Source organism: Plutella xylostella, chromosome 19, assembly GCF_932276165.1.
Source record: "Plutella xylostella chromosome 19, ilPluXylo3.1, whole genome shotgun sequence".
NCBI lineage: Eukaryota > Metazoa > Arthropoda > Insecta > Lepidoptera > Plutellidae > Plutella > Plutella xylostella.
Genome location: NC_063999.1, coordinates 4224991 through 4246317, shown reverse-complemented (window position 1 = coordinate 4246317; position 21327 = coordinate 4224991). Strand labels below are relative to the sequence as shown.

The 21327-nt window shown below is 37.0% G+C and overlaps 1 protein-coding gene across 5 annotated transcripts in view; it reads left to right on the top strand.

Annotated features, from left to right (window-relative positions):
• Positions 1–6792: 6792 nt before the first annotated feature.
• Positions 6793–21327, top strand: part of LOC105386057 (dystroglycan 1) — a 78399-nt gene continuing 63864 nt past the window's right edge. For 4 of the 5 annotated variants that reach the window (XM_048628032.1, XM_048628035.1, XM_048628038.1 and 1 more), the window contains exon 1: positions 6793–6942. The gene's annotated coding sequence lies outside the window, so the exon portion shown is untranslated. The remainder of the gene's footprint in view (positions 6943–21327) is intronic. The other variant, XM_048628033.1, reaches the window with a different exon arrangement.

Here is a 21327-nt window from a genome sequence, read left to right as displayed (position 1 = left end):
TCACACATACATAGCAGACAATAATACATATATCCAGACGTTGCTTGATTAAATAAATATTTATATGAATTTCAAAATATTGACCGTTCATCCTCATACGTATTAATACAGAGGAAAGATCTGTGTTATAATAAGATAATAATTATGTATGTATGGGTGGAACGATAATCTAAAAGACTGACTGATTGAACGAAAATGATTAGATTTTCTTTCTCCCAGTAGTGAGTGCTACATATTTAAATTTAAGCTTATTCATTACGTATTTTTTATTTTTTAATGGCTGTCGTTGTCACACAAGGTCTCTTTGAAACGGTATTCAACTCGCTTTGTGTAAGTATACACTGTGTGTATCTGACACGCTTCCAATTTTTGAAACAATCGCTGTGAAATGTTGAATGTCGAGGTCGAAGCCTTTTGGTGATTCCGCACAGGCCTTGCGTGAGGACCAGCGTGCATCAATTATCATTGCAAATTCCTTTATATTAAACTAGCTGTTAGTATTATTATATTAGTTAGGATTAGGATAAAGTATTATTGACTACCTATATTACCTGAAGATAGTGACAGGGAGTCAGAAAAGAGCTAGATAATAGGTATAATGTATCGTAGGCCTAAAGGGGTAATAATTTTGACCCACTTTTAGTCTACCGCTTTCAATATTAATATAATATATGCAGTAAGTAATATTCTCCTGTGAAAAATGCTATTAAAATACTATCCGAAGAAGGATTTAAACATGATCTATCAATAGTTTAACACAATACTATAATTAGCAACACCGATTCCATATCCTTTCAGCGAAAATGCTAAGCATGACCGAACCGTAAGTGGGTCCATTCACTTTCTTTGTTAATAACACATTTCGTATTCGCGGGCGCAACCTGTTCCTCACCATCACACAAGCCTCCTGACACACTTATATTTGGACCAATCAATGACGCTCAGCGCTACAATACCGCTAATATATTCTTAACAACAGGTTATGGAAAGATTTAAGTAGTCTTCTCTTTCTCTGGGTTCTTGAATGACTACTGACTAGTTACGAGTCGTTAGTGACGTAAATCCAAGTTTAAATTAAACAAACAGTAGCCGGTGACTCACTGACATGGTGAAAGTATGATCATCAAAATTAAGACTGGTATAACGTTGTTTTTCCGGATTCCATGTTTAATTACTATGAAATAAAAATCCATGACTTGAGTAGTCTGATGTTTGCTTTGGAAGAGCATACTACCTATAGGCTATGAGTACCAATCGATTAAGTAGAATAATTAAATAGATTTTTGTTTTTTTGTATATGTTTAATCGTGGACGTGAAAAGCTAGCTTGCAAAGACATTATTTATTTATTTATTTATTCTTCATTGCACAATATACAAAAGTAATTATGACCTAATTGAAGATCTAAATTGTAAGGGACTTACTTCTGTGCCCGACTACTTAACTCTTCCAACTTCATATTATGAATAAGATATTTTACTCTTAAATTTAAGAGTAAAATATCCTATATTATTTATCTTCTGTTTACCACAGCATCCATTATCAATTACACGTAACACCGGTATTAGACAAGCACTAAAACGCACAAGCCCTTTAAATCCTGACCGTTGAGGCATTAAACTTTTCACGAGCACCTTAAAAGTGTTGTTTTAGTGTCCAGACCCCGTGTATAGTGGTTGCAGTGGCCACCAATATGTGAAGGAAACGTGAACGTACTTAGATCGTAAATGACCAAAGATTTATAGGTACTTACCATAACAAAAAAACTGTTAGTACCGATTTATCCTTTACGCCACAGCTATAAAGTCGACCTCAAGTAAAATTTTGGGTAACATAAGTTTTACGTGAGTGTGAGATGGACATAAAACTACATGAGAAGGAGAGTGAGTTTAATTTTTAGGCGTAAGAACTAAGTATGGGAACTTGGTAAGCCTACTATAGTGTACAAAGGACAAACCTATACTGGAGGGCTTACAGGAAAGTAACTTACTCTCATTCATCCAAAGTTTGAATGGAAGAGATTCCTATAAGCAATAAGGCCACATTTTTGTACCATTTTAATTTTAAGTTCTAGTGATGTGATATTTTATTGTTGACAATAAAGTTATATTATAGGTATTGTATTGTAAGGAGTGGCAAACCGACTATTTGGTCTAGAGACCAATTTTGAACGAACACATTATCCCCAGCTTTGGACATATAATAGAAATAGGCATCGCACAGCACGCTGTTCTCGGATTTCTTAAACCGTCTGATGATAATCAATGACCTAAGAGTCTGATGATATTTGTTATACTTAGGTTCCTATAAGTAATACGGCTACATTGTTGTACTGCTTATATTTTAAGTTTTATTTTTGTATTTTTCTGTTTTGGTGCAAATAATGAGGATTGTAATTGTAAAATTCACCCTATAAGTGTAACATTGAAAGTTGGTCGGTAGGAGACATTGTATTCAGTTTACGACATCGCGTAAATCCCAGCGACAAGGCGCGAGCACGGAGCAATGCTTGCCGGGATTGAAGTAAGGTTTGTACAGTCTATCTAAGTACTTATGGTAGTACCACGCACACACAAGTACCCGTAAAATTTGATCGTAGATTTGCTGCTTTTGATTTTCATTAAACGTTGATTTAAAAGTGAAACAATGTTTAAGTTAAGTATTTTTAAGCCAACATAAATATCTGAATAGACTCTGTACAAGAGCCCAATCATAAACTACACCTAAAGTGACAATTCAACTAAAATAATCATTAAATTTATTCAAAACAAATGATCCGTTAACAAATAAGTATATGACACTATTAGGGCGTAAGAACGCAGCCATCGCGGTCGACTGAACTTAATTCACTTTTTTCCCTTTATTTCACGAGGAGTTTATTTTCATAACTGATATAAATGTCGAGTCATTGCTGTCATAAAGAATGGGGGCGAGTTACCCTTTCGTGTGAGAAACTTACGAGGCTCGAGCTTGGTGCTTGTGGCGGCGAACCAGAGTGTGACAGACTTTTAAGCACGGACTATAACTTATTTTTACTGTAGTAGCTAATGTGATGTGAATATGAATATAATATATAATAATGAATCCAATATTTACTTTAAGCTTGTTGCTCAAATTTTTATTCAGGGTCTGTAGTTCTGTATACCTGCATTATGTCTACTAAAGTACTAACTTTCAAAAGTGATGTAAAAATGTAGAAAAAAATTGTTTATAATTAATGTGTTACATTTCGCAGGGGCCAGCCACTTCAGGTATTTTCGTTTTATTATAGTAGGTGTTGAGGCGAGCATCGTCCAAACTGCCAAGAAGATAAAAATCACAATACGCAAACATAGTATTATGTATATATTTTTAGATGAAGCACTGAGTCCAAAAATATAAAGTAAAATATAGGACTCAAATAAATGCAATTACAAAGTGCAAGCGAAAATACCAGGGAATATAAAGAATTCGAATATGAACAGATGAACACTGACTAAATAAAACAAGAAGCACTCCTATGCATAATCAATACATATTTGCATATCTGCCCGCTCACTCCAATGAATAAAGAACAATGGTCATTTTAAATAGTACTTACCCCCAGCACGAGTTAACCCCAACCAGGGGTTACCCCAGCGACCGACGAACGGACGAAACAATCTCATCCCGCGTCAATTACATTAAGAAATCTCACTTGCTAGACCATTTGCATGTGAAGGTTTGCTGCTTTACAGGGAGTATCTAAGCAGTAGCGATAAACGACTGGTGCTGTTCATGCTTAACTAAAGCACATTTAAATCTTTTATTATTTAGGGTCAAGATCAAGAAAGATATTATCATAATAATATTGCAGATACCTGGCTGGAAGCTACAAAAAAGGACTTATGATGAAATTAATGCCATCCGTACAGTGGCGAATTAGATTCAATACTCAATCATTTATTGCATTCACGTAATATCTTCAAATAGGCATTGACTACAGTTTTTGTAGTTCCATTCATAGACACCCTGTATCGTTGCACTCGTCTTGATTACGGTATCCTGCGGGATGCCAGCAGACCCGCGGGTAGCAGCGGGTCAGGCGGGTCAGGCGGGCCACCTCCCGTGGTTCATTCTGTAAGTGCGGCTCCAGGACTCTTCAACCACCGCGTGTAATGCCGAATAAACATCCAACAGAACGATTGGATAGATTCGTGACGACTACCAAGTCTACCAACCGTATGTCGGAACAGTAAAAGGCTACAGAAATTGTAAGTAAGTATAAGTTTAGAAGGATATAAACTATGCTATGATGAAAAAAGGGTTTCATAAGCTCTTGGAATGAAACTAAAATATTTTTAGGAAATTCATATCTCTACGTAGAACGAAGAACATAATAACCATTTAAATTCTCAAAAAAATATGTAGCTTTTCATAAATTCTATTTAATTAAGGTAATAGGTATATTAAATAGAGGAATTAATTCAATAATATATCTGTATCCAAGCACTAAAGAAGAATGGCAAAACCTGACCCGCTTTGCATAAGTTAGCAGCCACTCACCAAACCTATTTTAAGTTATTGATAAAAATGTCTATTATCAGGGAAAAATATTTAAAAAAATCTAAACCATGGGGTTCTTGAGATATTAGGGTTCAAAAGTAAATTAATTAAATATATTTTTTTCGTTAAATAAGATTTTGCTGAATGGTACACGCACAAATAAGTTTTATAATCTAAATTATGGGATTCCCAATTCATAGCGCATCACAAAATGTATTACATGATTTTATTTATGCAAATTATATCATAATTATTTTTGCACATTTCACACTCAGAAACCTATTTTTATAAAGAGACCAATTTCAAAAATTATTTCATTCTATTCAAGTTCCCGTTATCCCGAAGTAACATAAAATACTTTTTAGCCAGGAATTCCTACGGAAACACTTTTAAAATCAATTTTTAGCTCGAGGGTAACATCTAGTACAGTAGAAAGACTTGATCTTTCATCACCTATATCTTTGTTCTCCCATGTCTCATAATAATAAAATTAATACCAGTATATGCTGTAGTCACGGACTACACATCAGTGTATGTTTCATCAATGGCCGCTCTGGGTCATGGCGCCATAGAGAAATGGCCATTCTCCTTATAATGCCATTACAGAATCAAAGCTTTCAAAAGAACGCACCAACTCTGACTGAGCGCGGCTACATAACACTGCACAGTTACGTTGTTTTATTGCTTGTCTAAAGTAATAGCCGTGTCAAAAGCACTACACGGACGCAAATACTTTCCGACTGCTCGGGTTTATATCACTGCGCATGTTTTAATATTAATTGTAAGTTTTCCGGGCGGGCGGGCGCGGGCGGGCGGGCGGCGATGCAAATGTGTGCCTGTCAAAACGTTTAAGGCATGGCGAATTGCTGAATTTCAACAACAGCTCATTTGCACGCATAATAAAGTCCGCTCCACTCGGCTGGAGCGCTCGATGGATGTAAGGGGAAGGTTTGTCTTTGGTTTGATAATAAATAAATGCCTAAGTTTGTCTATCTCGTGAACTAACGTAAGCATCGGTGCTTAACTGCTGTTTTGCCTGAAAATACAAGGTTTTTCAGTTCTCTTTTTATATGATGTAACCATTAACAACAGTGTAAGAGTAGGTAATTGTTTAAGTTAGGTTAGGTTAAGTTATAGCCTCGTAGAATAATAAGGAACGTTCGTAGCGGAATATTTCTGCGTATTGCGAAAGTGTTTCGTTTTCAAACTGAAACCTTTGAAATATGTTTTGGCGTATAGTTGCGTAGGGATGGGGGTTCAAGTTTAGCGGGAGTTTGGGCGGGCCGGGGTCACGTGACGGTGGGTCACGTGACCGCGGGTCACGCGCGCCTCTCACGTGGAGGCTGCAGCCCAACTCGATAGGTTTGTACTTTCTCTTTTTATTTTATACTATTTTTGTAAAGTATAGGTGTATGCTGCACTTTGATCAGATTATTATAGGTACTTCCATATCTGCATGTCAATGTACCTACTGAATAACTTTCATTATGGGACCACTGAAATCACAGTAATGAAACTACGTGTCACCTTTTAAAGACTATTTCGTTTTCTTATCTGATATCGTCAACGTCAGTTTGGTTGGGCACCTGGCAGCTCGTTAGAACACTTGGTGAATGTCACCATGGCATTCACTTGGCCCTTGCATGGTAAATGGTAAGTTCCCAACCAATCCCATCCCACTAATATAATAAAGGCGAAAGTTTGTGAGTGTTTCTGTATGTTTGTTACTTCTTGACGTCAAAACTGCTGAACCGATTTTAATGAAATTTGGTGTTTAGTTAAATTACACCCTGGATTAACACATAGGCTTTTTATCACAGAATTTCCACGGGAAAACTTTTTAACGTGAGGTTTGCTGGAAAACAGCCATTTTTTATTTATAACTCAATACTTAGCTGATTATGATGTTTTTTTTGTAAAAATTTCATTTTTCATTTTAACATGATGTTCTGTTTATGTGTTCGACGTTACTTCATATTTACTAGCGACATCTATTAAAGTAAAAGATTTCCAAATAAGTCAGCGCCATCTAGCTGCAGCTTTCAAAACAACTTAACAACATGTAATGCTTAAAACATTTAGCTACTCAACGCTAGATGGCAGTAAAAGTTCACAAGTTTGTAAGTGGAGTTGCCAGAACAAAAAAAAACAATCGATTAATAATAGGTGTTGTATCGAGTCATAATAAAAGTTCTCCGAATCGATTAAAATATCACAGAATATGCCTAATTTTATATAATTTGTCTTATCTGTGTTATTTTGTACTTTGCTATTGCTTGCTTTTCTTGACGGAACGAAGGACGAAGACGAAACTTCATGAAAGGGAGGAGTAGTTTGTGTTTTGTGGTTGTGAAGTGTTTGGTTACTAAATATTTTTCCATTTATTTGTGTCGGTAATCTTTCAAGAAGCTGAATATTGGTAAGTTACTCCTCCTCTTGTTTTTTAATTAACATTACATTCTTACAGTAATTCGGTGAGTACAGTTTTACTCATCTTATTTTACCAACTCTCGTCTCAAACATAAACAGTTCTTGACTATTTATCGTGATGCCTGAAACTTCGATAACTTAAAGACTTCAAGACAATCAAGTATTACCTACTCTATAGCTATGACATCATTCTCTGAGGCCGTGTTTCATCATCAAAAGTAAACACCTAACACACGATGCCATCAAAATGTTTCATCAATGAAGATTTTCTCCCATACCCATTATAGCCCGTAATTATTATAGTATCTGCTTGTATTTTTATGAGAGAAACCTTAAATGTTGTTTTTAGTAACAGCTGTGACCCAGATATCATGGAATGAGGTAAAACATGGTCTGGCTGGACTTGTGTAGGTTGGGGGCAAGTTGTCACAGTCACAATCAAAACAGATTCTTGACCAACAAGTCCTTTCTTATTTGTCTATTTTTAATGAATTCATATTGGAGAGGTAAATGGCTTAGTGGCAGCAAATGTGATAAACACAATTTGATACAGCAGCCTTACCCTGTATGCTTATAATAGTATGTATAGGTACATAGTACGTATGTATGTAGTAGGTAATGGATCAGTGGGTTAAAGAGCAAACCTATTGATTTCAGAATTATGTAGATTGTAATCTCTAAAGTGTTGTCTGTGTCTCTAAAGCCATCGCAATGATATAAATATTTATAAATAATCTTAAAGGAGAACGGCAGTGGGCGTACCGCCTTTTTTTTGGAGCGTTTCAGAACCATGTTTTCACCATTTATTAATACAGTGTAGATAAGGTATTTTCAGTAATTACAATATTTTTAGAAGTCGGGGGAAAAGAAAAAATGATAAATGAAGAATATTTAAATCTAAGGATAATGGAACGTAAAAACAAACATATAGAGAATGGAACGTAACAACAGTGGTGCCAGCCCTCGGAATATTACCAGCAAATCCGAGCAACAAAGTAATCGAATAGAAATATCGATACAATCTTAAATACAAAAGATATTTTATTTATCAATAAATTACATGTTCTGGTACTATTTGTGCCAAAACTAGTACATTTGGTTTATAAAATATCATTATATTTAAGTCTTGAAGACTTTTATGCATAGTAAACCATTTTCTTTTTCTCTTTATTCGATTCACTATAATCGATATTTTTTGAATATTTAAATCTAAACACTGAATCTTGCTTGGTCAATCTTGTCATAGTAGTTGTTATTCATTGTTATTTCATTTTCCATTACCTAACCTAATTATTTAATATTTTGAATACCGCTGAAACTGCTGAAGATATAGAACAAATGTGACAAAGGGGAGAACCAGACCCGGTTCCTGTTCCACCTCCCCGGCAGGCTCCCGTCCCACTTCTTCATCAGGAACCTACAGAAGCAGCAGAACAAGAACACGCAAAATCCTGACAATATTTTCTATGAACCATAGGATGATAAATACCTAAGTCAAATATGAGAAGAGCAACTGCGTTCTGCAGTTCGAATCCCGGCGCTGACATGTACCAATGTGTTCTTTGAATTTAATTAAAATGTATACCATCACACTTACAGTGAAGGAAACCTGCATACCTATCTATATTTAGCACATCTAGAGAGCCAGGTGCAGGTACTTACACCCCAACAGAGAATAGAATAGAGTAGGTAATAGGAACATAAAATTCCTAAAGTTGATTCCAGGCAAATTATGTTATGTAAATAAAACAATGATCTTTTTAACAGTATATTTTATTTCATTACATTACTCGCCAAATGCATACCCATATAGTAGAACCTTTACATATAGCATTTCGAAATGGTATAGCAGATCCCTGTTGCGGAATGGCAATTTAAAACTTCAGAAGTTGGATAAGTATAACATTATTCCATGATGAAAGTAGTAGCCTGATCTAGTCTATAATATTTATAAAATCATTATATTTATTATGTACGTTGCACGTCCCGTATTTATTTAAACGTATACATATAACTTGATATACCTAACATATTATTATCAAATTATTATTCACGTTGTTCGTCTTGTGTTGTTCAAGTGTTGACATGGTGTTGACGTTTAGTGGTTGACATGACACACTTTTTTATCATTTCAATTTTTCTGCTCTGGTTTGTCTATTTTTATCATTATACTGAGATCCAACCTAGACATTTATGACGTAAATCACAGAGTACTTGGCATAAACATTACTTCACTTGACGTTCCATTCTCCCTGTATTAATGTTTACGTTCCATTACGACTACTTTTTAAACATTATTTTTCTTCATTTTTCTCATTTCGCCCAGCTTCTAAAAATCTAGTAATTTATTTATTTGTGGACCTATACAGTGACTCTCTAAACATGGTACTTTCATTACGGAACCTGTCATTTTCATAGGGGTACCAAACGTCCTAAGAACTCTGCCATTGTCCTTTGAGTTTTTTTATCCATCATACACATTAAAACTAAATGTTGCTCCATTTATCTTAGTCTTATCAAATCTTTATAGTTTCACTTACTGATAATGTATGTGTTAGTAGAATCAGATTCTTCAAACTCATGTCCACCTCGGCAGCATCTCAGCCAGGTTATCTAGCCTCTTACAAAATACATTAAAGGGGTTGTGAGATAAATCCTTGAAGATCCCCATGCCAAACCAGTTAATTTTAGTTTTCTGGGTCAGGTTGGTACTGGCAAACTGTAAAAAGAATAGGAACATTTCATGATTGCTGATGATGCCACAACACAATAAAATTTATGTTCCTTGCAAAATGGGTCAAGCCATTTGCATTATTTATTCCAATTTACACCTCCTATGTACAGTCAAAGTTCTATTTATATATTATTATGGAGCTAGCGCAGCATTGAATAGCTCAGTCAACTGTATTATTACAGATTTTGCACACACTGTCTGTACTCTGTACTTCTATGACTGAGGATTTGTGGAATGATTATACAATTATGACTACATTTTATATTTATTATACAATAATAGTAATGGTAGGGTCCAGGGGTAGTATCCTTTTATCCTTGTTCCACTCACAATAAAATGTATTACTTAGTTACTTAAAATATGTCTTCTCATGTAGTTATTTTATTAATGTAAAAATCATATTTTATCTTTAGTTAAATAGTTATTTATCTTTAGTTAAATAGGTAGTTATTACGCATTAGGTGGGAACAGCGAGTTTTTTTTGTTATATGTCAATTCCATCTGGGTAGTTATGTGCCCAGTGCCCACCTATCTCTGAACAGTCATCATTCATACATAACACACCCTCGTCAATCCCGCTCCGTTGCGTCGTGAAAAAAGGACAAACTAACACACTTTCGCATTTATAATATTAGTATGGATTAATCACAAGTAATGGGCAATTATCACAAGGTACGTACGTCTCACCACGCGGCGTCTATCATGCGCAATCGTTACGTACGTTACAATTATTATCCACGTAAGGCTACTGAACTTGAAGTTTTTTTGCCTTGAAATGCTACGATACGCCCGCCTTCTTCACTATGATTGATATATCAAGTAGTTTTCATTTTATATCGCTCTCGGTGAATGACCGCGTTTCTTGCTCTGCTGATTAACAGATTGTATAAATGGTTATATGACTGTTATGATGTGTCACTGTAGTCTTTATTAATTCTTTATCATCTTTTATTTATCTTCACCTCGTTAGAGAAGCTATCCCCGGCTTGTATGTATTACATACTATACATACATACGTACTTTACGTAGTAACTACACTCACGGGCAATAAAATAGTTCCACTCACAAAATACCAACTCCAAACGACTCCTATTTTTTCAAACATTTAATTTAAACTTTTAACAAAATATTATCGTTTTTACTTGGTAATATTCTGATGCACCGTTCCATGTACTTAAATGTTGCAGAAGGCGTCATTAAGTTAGTTTTTTTCGTTTAGGAGTAATTTGGTGATTTTCTCAATGGAACATTTTCATTGCCCGTCAGTGTATGTTTAAATAGAAAGATTCAATTAAATTTATGTCAGAGAGTATGTCAGGATCGTGGCACATGGAGATCCATAACAGTCTACCTATTTTCTTACAGTAACCTGGTACTTACCAACAAAGTTGAAACCTAAAAAGTAGGACATTTGACTTACAAAATAATTCATTCCTGTTTCCGGCTTCCGGGCACTCGTATATTATGGTAAGATTTAAGTATAATAGATGTCTCATTATTCCCAGTTCCCAGTAGCATATTGCAGTTGCATTATTCATTTGCTTCTGTGGCGCCGCGGAAGTAAAAATATTGAATCTTGACATTCTGCTCACATAATCCATCAATTAGTGTAACTAGTATTATGTTATATTTACAATCGTAATTATTAGTTATTATCGCCGTCATTCGCGACACCCTTATATGGGCTAAAATAATGAGATCGTGATGTGATTATACAATTATTATAGCTTAAATTCTGGCAATAGACCAATGAAATAGATACTTCTTATATTTATAAAAATATTTATTTATAAAACCCATTTTTTCACTTACCAAGTGTAATTTAAAATTAGATTATACCAAAACCGATTACGTTTTCCGCTATGTGCCCCTGTTGTTCCAAAGGGCTAATTTAGAACCCATTTCACAGACCAATCAAATTAGGTTACAGTGTCCATAGCGAACCCATCCCACTCATTAACTTGTCCAGCCCTCGATTGTGACCATTTGTGGCCCTATTGTGGTCAATAGAGTGAATAATTCAGGCCACATGTGGTCTGTCGATACGGTACGAATTAAGGCCATCGTTGAGATTGCATCAGCGTCGATCAACACATTGGAATAGGACACTTCCCCGATATGGGCATGTGAGATACTTGGGGTCACTCTATAAGACGAAAAACGAAGTCTAGGAGCGTTACTTGAGGCGCGAGCATAGGATTCGATACTATTTTCGAATCTACACGAAGGGTCGCTTTTACAAAATGCGAAAAGTATTTAAATCAAATTTTAAATACATTTTGTACCAACTGACGGACGTATGACAGGCTACTAAATACGTTTAGCGTTTGGTGAAATTCCACCTAACATGGAAAAAACAAATGCCACTTTTGGAACTAACAAATTTGCCTTACATTTTGACAGTGACATTTGACGATACGCAACGTAAACGGAGGTTTCGAATCCTGTGCTCGGGCAACTGCGCGTGCTTCGTCTCTATCTCGTTGTATTAAACTATGCGATTTCACGACACCTCATTCGTTCGTTTTTCCTCAGTATAGACTATAGAGTAACCCACCTGGCATGCTGTGGCCTGAATTCAGTGAATAGTTAATTAATGTTCATTTGTTTAGTCCTTCTGCAGCTTCCATAAGGTTTAGTTTTTAGCTGATACTTACCGAAACTTTAAAAAATGCTTTATTGGTTGTGCAAATCTAATTTCCAAGTGGGTAAAATTGGAAGTACTATAATTATCAATTATTCCTCCCTTCAAAATCATTAACTTCAGGTCTATGTTAATTTCCAACTATGACATTAGTTAGTGCCAAATACACACACACACACATTTATTATCGGTGTGTATTATATTTGTAAATTATGAATGTGTCCGTTTTAGAATGACACGCATTATTTTCTTCACATTGACCAATGAATGGTCTTTGTTAAACGTTCGACTAATGATTTGTATCTTCAATGGGCTTTCAAATAAAAGACACTCTATTCATTGACTAATAATAACAAGTTGCAGTTTGTAGCTAGAAATTAATTAAGTGACGCATCATAAATGACACCACATTATTTTTTATTCGTAGTAAAAATGCAGGACCATCCAATGCTTAACTGCCACTTATCAGAATATCATCAAAACGTGTAATTAAATTCTGGAGGCGTAGTGTAGGGCAGTCTGTTAAATATTATGATAAGATCGCCGTGGGTAACTCACAATTTATCACCTAAAGGTCATTGATCCTCCCAGAGCACCATATTTGTCACTGGTCACATAATCATTAGGTATTAAGCGGAAGGGCAGACAAAGAAAAAGTTTATTATATTAGGAAATTTATTTACGACTATATATACTGGGCGGGGTACCCAGTAACACAGGTTTGTCACCTAGTACAGGGGCCCTTGCAACTTGTACGATTGATATAATTGAACAATAAACAATTTTGAATTTTTTGAATTTTTTTTTACCTACCTCAATGATCGTTATTTATAGGAATTATACAAGACAGAGATAGCTCTTCCAATTCGTGACATCCATCTTTATTACACTCCTATCTACCTAGAAAACATTAAAATTTATAATGACGGTGTACATACTATTCCATATATAAGTAATTAAACAAAACTTTGGTGATATTATTTTGTTACTAAAACATATAACATACCCGATAAGCATAGGAACATAAGTGAAATAGGTCGATTTGTCCATCTGTAATTTTAAAGCCATAAATACTGTTTAATTAGCGCCGTAATATAATATTTATAATTACATGACTTCCTGCCGACTCCATAATTTTATATCTACCGTTGGTAACTTTCTAGTCATACCGATAGATAGTACCTATTTAAAAGGGCTGTTCTGGTCCTCCCACACGCACCAGGCGGTAGATAACAGGTTCAGGTACCTACTTATTGATGGATTTACTTGTAACTTCGGTTTTTAAGTAGACAAGACCATAAATCAAGACCCCGAAGTCGTAGAATGTTCAATCAAGGTATCGCTCTAAAAATTAAGGAACATAAACAATATTTGTTTTGGTTAATATACTGTGTGCACTAAGGGCGTCTTGCACAACAAAGTTAAATAAACGCCCTAAGTGACACATTTGGTATATCACCAAGTCTGATGCGTTGTACGATAATAAATTACAAGGATAATGAAATGCCACCAATAAATGAGGTGATACATTTACTAAGAAATTTTCAATTAGTCGACGAACTAACCTTTTCAAACCTCTTCTATTTATATCCCCTGAACTAACGTTGCACTCATAACTTACCCAATATGTTACTCCATGGTTACTCCCAATCCCGACAGCCTATGAGGTCAGCATCATTTACACAGGATAAACTGACTGTGGGCCACCTTCGTAGGCAAAATGATGACTGATGATCTGTCGCTTTTTATATCCCAGTTACACAACTGAGAACGTCGAATTAAGCAGAGTTTAAGTATGACATGATTAGGTATATTAATTACCTACTTACTATGAAATGCTAGGTCTACACGTGGTTGCCTGTTTATACTATAAATAAGCTTGCGTCAGATCGTAGTCAGTGTACCCGGGAGACTGTCTCAAGTGATCTTTGGCAGGTGAAACATGACGATGTCTACAATATTTCAAGAATATACAGACTGGTAGACCTGGTAGGTACATACATATGATGTATTATACCTGGGGGGTCACTTTAGTTTCGGAACGCTGCTGCCGTTCCATTGCACGATTGCTCATCATTGCACGATTGCTCTCGTTCGTTCGTTTTTCGTCAGTATAGAGTAACCCTCCTGTGTCAGATTTGCGTGCAACTTAAGAGCACTATTTAAAATTCCGCCCTGTCTTCAAGTTTGGTCATGATTATTCATGGCGCTTTGACGCCGGCGTCATAAGTGTATTCAAATGGATGCCCTTGCTAAGGATGTTCACAAAAAATATATCATTATAATACAATGGGCACACTTACCAAGAAATCAGCGGGGAAAATAAATTAAAAAAAAACCATTAGGTACGAAACTACGAATACCACCTACCACATTGACGTTTCATTTAAAATAGTCGCGTGCGTCTGGGTTAACTGTTATTGATCGTGTACTTACTTATATATTTTTTATTCACTATCTTTACAAGTTGCAAAAGAACAAATCTTCTCTTGTTAGTCAAGTAAATGAACCCCCCCCCCCCCCCACCCTGTTGACATAAAGTAATTATACATTAGTATTATAACATATACTTTAAGTAACATAACGTCAAATACCACACTATAAAACTCATAACTTATCAAGAGCTTTAAAGAACAGTGATGACTAAAATACCATAAGTAAATCATACAAATATTAATATAACCCGTTCTTATCTACCCTTAAAAAAACAATGTGTCAACTACTCACAATGTTTTTATTAGTCGTGACTTGATCTCTGGTAATAAGTTAATTAACTACTCGGGAACATGTGGTCGACAACTCTGTCAAGCAATGTTGAATCTTTGTAACATGGACGAGGGAGCCCAGATTGTTTTATTGCATTTCTACTTTTTGGTTGTCAAAATGCTGCATGAAGAATGGATGCATCTGTTCACGAGTGTCATTCTAATAAACATATTTTTACTCATGCATCATCTGCGTAACATTCGGATATTGAACATCCAGGACCCTAATTTTGCACATCTATGTAACTAAATCATTAATCTTAAATATAATAACTAAATCATTATTTTAATTTTTCCTTTACATTTCTACACTTGACCCCTCTTTAAACAAAATATCCTTCCACCCTAAGGTTGTCTTGAAAAAATCACTTTAAGCGATAAGACCGCCATTTTTGTACATATTTGTTAGTATTTAAGTTTTTGTAAGTTTCTTTTATGTGTACAAATAAAGAATATTCTATCTATCTATTCTATCTATGTTAAGGCAAACAAGTCTACCATTGCCGGTAATCAAACTTAGGCAATCAGCTTACGGACTGCACCGTCAGGTAGTCGTCACATGCATCGCGATTGAATACTGCAACTGCTTCCTATATTGATATTGTTTTGTTTATTACCAATAATGATGTTTTTTTTGTGAGTTCATTTAACACACTCGTGTTAAAAGCTTATCCAAAAGCAGGTAGCTTGTAGGTACCACCTAGTCTACCAACATTAGGTGGGCTTGATTCTTGTAAATTAATTTTCAAATAGCCACCGCCTATGATGGCGTTCCGGCCATATTTCTGGTTTTCTTACGAAAGTCCTCTATAGGTGTTTATTGCGCTATAATTTCTGAGATAATCGTGGAATAAAGCTGTTTAATTATGCCTTGAATGAATGAGATACAGTCCAACTATAAAGTCATGAAAACGGAAGTGGATCCTAACTAATTGTTTAAGATCGTATTTAATCGATCTGTTATATTTCTTAAAGGACAAATCCGTTAAAAATCCATAATCAATCGGTATTTTATTTTTAAAACGTATGTAAAAGTGAATAAATAACTGATGATCATAAAAAGTCTTAGCAAAATCGCACTCTTTGATGTCAGGACTTTATACACTCGCGAGCAACCAAATCGACTCAAGCCTTGACGGCGCAAACATACATTAATACAAGTAAAATTATGAATAGAAATAATAAAAATGATATGTCATTTAAAAGCTTAAGATGTCAGCTTTAATTTGATATCATTATTATTGAAATCCATTCATCATTTTTGAAATAAATGATGTCTGAACGCAATTGTAGGAAAAACGGGAATTTAGGAAAAAAGGGTATGGGTATCGTATTATACAAATTAAACAAAAAATGTTAAGATAAAAATTTATTTATTTAAATCAATACTTTGTATTGCCCCCTCTTGCCCTAATTACAGCCTGCAGCCTGTTTCTCATAGACCTTATCAACTTTTTGACAGTTTCCTGAGGAATGCCGTCCCACTCCTCTAATAAAGCTGTCTTCAGCTCGTCCACGCTTGCAGGGACTGGATTCCTGGCCCGAACTCTTCTTTTGAGCTCGTCCCATAAGTGTTCGATGGGATTCAGGTCAGGACTGAGCGCAGGCCAGTCCATCGTGCGCAATTCCTTCTCTCTCAGAAACTGCCGACTGACTCGTGCCGTGTGGCAGCGGGCATTGTCGTGCATTAGCACGAAGTCTTCACCGACAAATTCTGCATAGGGCACAACATGACCGAGTAGAATGTCGGTGATGTACCGATCAGCTGTTAACCCGCCTCCTCGGCCGCCTCCAGGCACGAAAACAAGTGCGGTTTTTCCCTCTAGAGAAATACCAGCCCACATCATGCAGGAACCGCCGCCATATGCTACTGTTTCAGCGAAACAACATTGGGCAAATCGTTCCCCCGGACGCCGGTAGACCCGGCCTCTCCTGTCACTGCCATGCAGACACACTCTGCACTCATCAGTAAACAGGACCGACCGCCATTGCGCAATGCTCCAATCGAGATGCTCTCGAGCAAACTGAAGACGCGCTTGTCGGTGGCCTGCAGTCAATTTGGGGCCTGATGCAGGTCTTTTTGGTGTCAAGTTGGCTTCCTTCAAGCGTCTTCTCACTGTCCACTCGCTGACAGCCACTTGTCGTACACGTCTCAGTTCTTGCTGCACATCAACGCCCGTAAGGTGTCGATTGCGCAGCGAGGTTGAGACAATGAAGCGGTCGTCTCTCTCTGAAGTGCAGCGGTGGCGGCCCGTTCTTGGTCTTCGATTGAAGGCACCAGTCTCTTGGAACCGTCTGTATACTCGGGATACAGCAGACTGGCTCAAGTGGAGCTGGGCAGCGACTGCTCGCTGACTTAACCCTTGTTGCAGCAAGGCAACAACTTGAGCAGCTTCTTCTGGTGTGGTATCCATGGGTTTGCGAAAACAAGGAATACAATGCAACGAGATGTGTACCGGTCAACTTGCAACAAGCGACTGATAAGGTACACCGGATGTGGAAAGGTTTTATAGCGGGATCAGGTAGCGCAAGGCGTGGATTCCTAATGAGGTAATTAACACTGACGGGCAATTAAAATGCGTCATTAAATCTGCGCTTAGTTTTTTTTTATGGTATTGATCTTAATTGAAAGCCTAATTCTTCAGCTTTCGAATGACATATCACTTTTATATTTACCATTTATCGTTTTAGGAAAATCAATGTATATGTGCGCCGTGAAGGCTTGAGTCGATTTGGTTGCTCGCGAGTGTAGTTTGACTGTAGGTACATTTCAATGGTAGGTGTCGCGGTATTGTAACATAGCTACATACTTATATCTCGTATGACTCGTATTTTAATTTTTCCCAGTATTCGTGATACTACAACTAAAGTAGGCCTTGCCAGATTTAGGTATTTTGTTTAGTTAGCCTCTGAAGAACCAATTAATGTTTCCCAACTGACTAATCTCTTTATTCCATGACCACTTCACTCAAGCCTAATCCATTTAGCGTGTTAAAACGAATTACAGCGTAAATCACCCTGACTTTAGCATTTTCGTGACATGCCTGAGTGTTCTAGAGGGGGCGTACTAAAGAGGAATAAGTACGAGATACCAGCCATTGTGTGGAAAAACTATTTAGGCACTACCGTGCTGTGTTTTTTTAAGTGCGAAGTGGCCACATCGAACGATGATAATCAATGGTCTGAGTCTATACAATATTTATTTATTTAACTCTTTATATTATAATGTTACAATATTCTGGTTATATAATATGGTACATAATAATATGCCCTGCTTTGTCACTTATGTCATAGAAATATCTATCCATCATCCAAGTCAGCATTGAGTAGTTCTGTGGAGCTATGAAATAAATTGCATTACAAATAGAAATAACTTCGCGAGGAATAAACTGTGCTGTAATATTGTGAAAGATCCAAAAAAATCCTCCGAGCCATTTTCGTTTTCTGTCGACTTCCGAGATATTGTATCAATATGCAAAACTAGTTGAAATTCTCTACACAGAGAATGTCAACAGAATAATTTCCTGTTCCCACATATTCCGTCAGTGTGAATATTATACGTTACGCTGTTCCTAAAGTCCAGGGGGCTCACTCTACATGACGAAAAACTAAGTTTCGGATCGCTGCTGCGCGAGCCCCGTCTCTATCTGGTTGCATTAAACATGCCGTTTGCACGACAGCTCTCGTTCTTTTAGTTTTTCGCCAGTTTAGAGTAACCCTGCAGGTATTTCGCACACTTCATGCTCCACACGGTTTTATGCCGTCGTAACCGAGATTAGCTCGTGACTGGTCTTGTTTGGAATAAAAGTTTTTCGATTACCTCGCATGCGAGCCTCCGTGCTTACTGTGCACCAACAGTGACGTAGTAATGTGCCCACACTTGCTTTAGCATATGAAGCAATTACCTTAGCCTATGGCTTTTTAATCATCTACTTCATTATACATTTTTAAAAGTAGGCACGTAAGTTGCAACTAACCTACACGTTAAGCTGAGGCGCCTGAGATGCTTTGCAATGAAACATGCTTGAACTCGGTGTTTTACCTATTCCATTATTTGAACTTATTATTATTTAGATAATACCAGCTTTTCCGCGTGTGCTTCTCATCATATTTTCCACGAGTTTTTTTTATATTTTTTCTGCTCTGTAGTTGTTCTGTACTGTATTACAAATACCTAAATAGGCACAAAATCCTCTTCATTTGTAATATTGGTGCTTGTAAACCGTTCCTTTATCACACGAAAATCACATGCGGTGTTGGCTCGTGACACAATTCTCTTCGTCGCAGTTCTTATCTATGAAAATATCAACGTTTTCCATCACAAGATTATCTATTCACCAAGTTAATTTTGGCTATCGCGTGTTCAAACAAGAGCGTGTGGCCTGTATTGTATAACTTCACCGAGAGAATACTGCAGTAAAGCCTCGTTTACGCGAAGCCTGTAGATTTATCCATTTATTTATCCTGGCGATTCAATACATACTCCTCAAAAATACCAAACTTAGTGACCTTAATTTCTTATTTCTAGAGCGAGTGTTAGGGTCAATTCAGACGTACCACAACCACACCACAGCCACAACCACACCACAACCACGCGATGTGGTCGGGCGTATATTTTGTATTGACAATGAATAATCCAATTCACACGTGCCACATTTTGCCGTTGTTATCGACCACCTGTGTAATACGACCACATCGCAACCACATCGCAACCACAACGCAACCACATCGCAACGGCAACGCTGCCACGCGGCGGCGGCACCGCGGCCACCTCCTCTCCCTATTAGCGTCAATTCACACGTACCACAACCACACCACGTCGCAGCGACAAAATGTGGTCAAGCTGTGGTTACGTGTGAATTGTGTGACAGCGGCTTTTTGCAGTTGCGTTGTGGCAGCGACAAAATGACGATGTGGTTGCGTTGTCGCTGTCATTGCGATGTGGTAACCACGTCGTCGTGTGCAGTTAATACGGAAAACAGGTTGCGGCGGTGCCGCCGCCGCGTGGCGGCGTTGCTGTTGCGATGTGGTTGCGTTGTGGTTGCGATGTGGTTGCGATGTGGTCGTATTACACAGGTGGTCAATAACAACGGCAAAATGTGGCACGTGTGAATTGGATTATTCATTGTCAATACAAAATATACGCCCGACCACATCGCGTGGTTGTGGTGTGGTTGTGGCTGTGGTGTGGTTGTGGTACGTCTGAATTGACCCTTAAATGCACACGACGACATGGTTACCACATCGCAATGACAGCGACAACGCAACCACATCGACATTTTGTCGCTGCCACAACGCAACTGCAAAAAGCCGCTGTCACACTATTCACACGTAACCACAGCTTGACCACATTTTGTCGCTGCGACGTGGTGTGGTTGTGGTACGTGTGAATTGACTCTTAATACATATTATTAGTACAAACCTACCCTTGATTACACTATAGGTTTTAAAGTTTACTTTTTAGGGTTCCGTAGCCAAAATGGCAAAAACGGAACCCTTATAGTTTCGTCATGTCCGTCTGTCCGTCTGTCCGTCTGTCCGTCTGTCACAGCCGATTTACTCGGAAACTATAAGTACTACAGTGATGAAATTTGATGGGAATATGTGTTGTATGAACCGCTACAAAAATATGACACTAAATAGTAAAAAAAAGAATTGGGGGTGGGGCCCCCCATACATGTAACTGAGGGATGAAATTTTTTTTTTCGATGTACATACCCGTGTGGGGTATCAATGGAAAGGTCTTTTAAAATGATATAAAGTTTTCTAAAAAACATTTTTCTTAAAGTGAACGGTTTTTGAGATATCAGCTCTCAAAGTCGTAAAAAGTATGTCCCCCCCCCTCTATTTTTATAACTACGGGGTATAAAATTCTAAAAAAAATAGAGGTGATGCATGCTAATTAACTCTTTCAACGATTTTTGGTTTGATCAAAGTATCTCTTATAGTTTTTGAGATAGGTTGATTTAACTGTAATTTTGCTGCTACGGAACCCTTTGTGCGCGAGCCCGACTCGCACTTGGCCGGTTTTCTTCTATCATCTGCATCAGCGTACATAAATATTATTTAAAGTTTTATGATGTCTCAGAAATCGTAAACTTTCATTTTTAAATTATATCAATACAGTCATGTAGGTATACTTATAGCCTTAATTTTCGAACAACACTACAAGCTCATGTAAGCTTTGCTTCTATAGATACTCTGCCTGCTCAGTAGGCCGGTTACCGGATG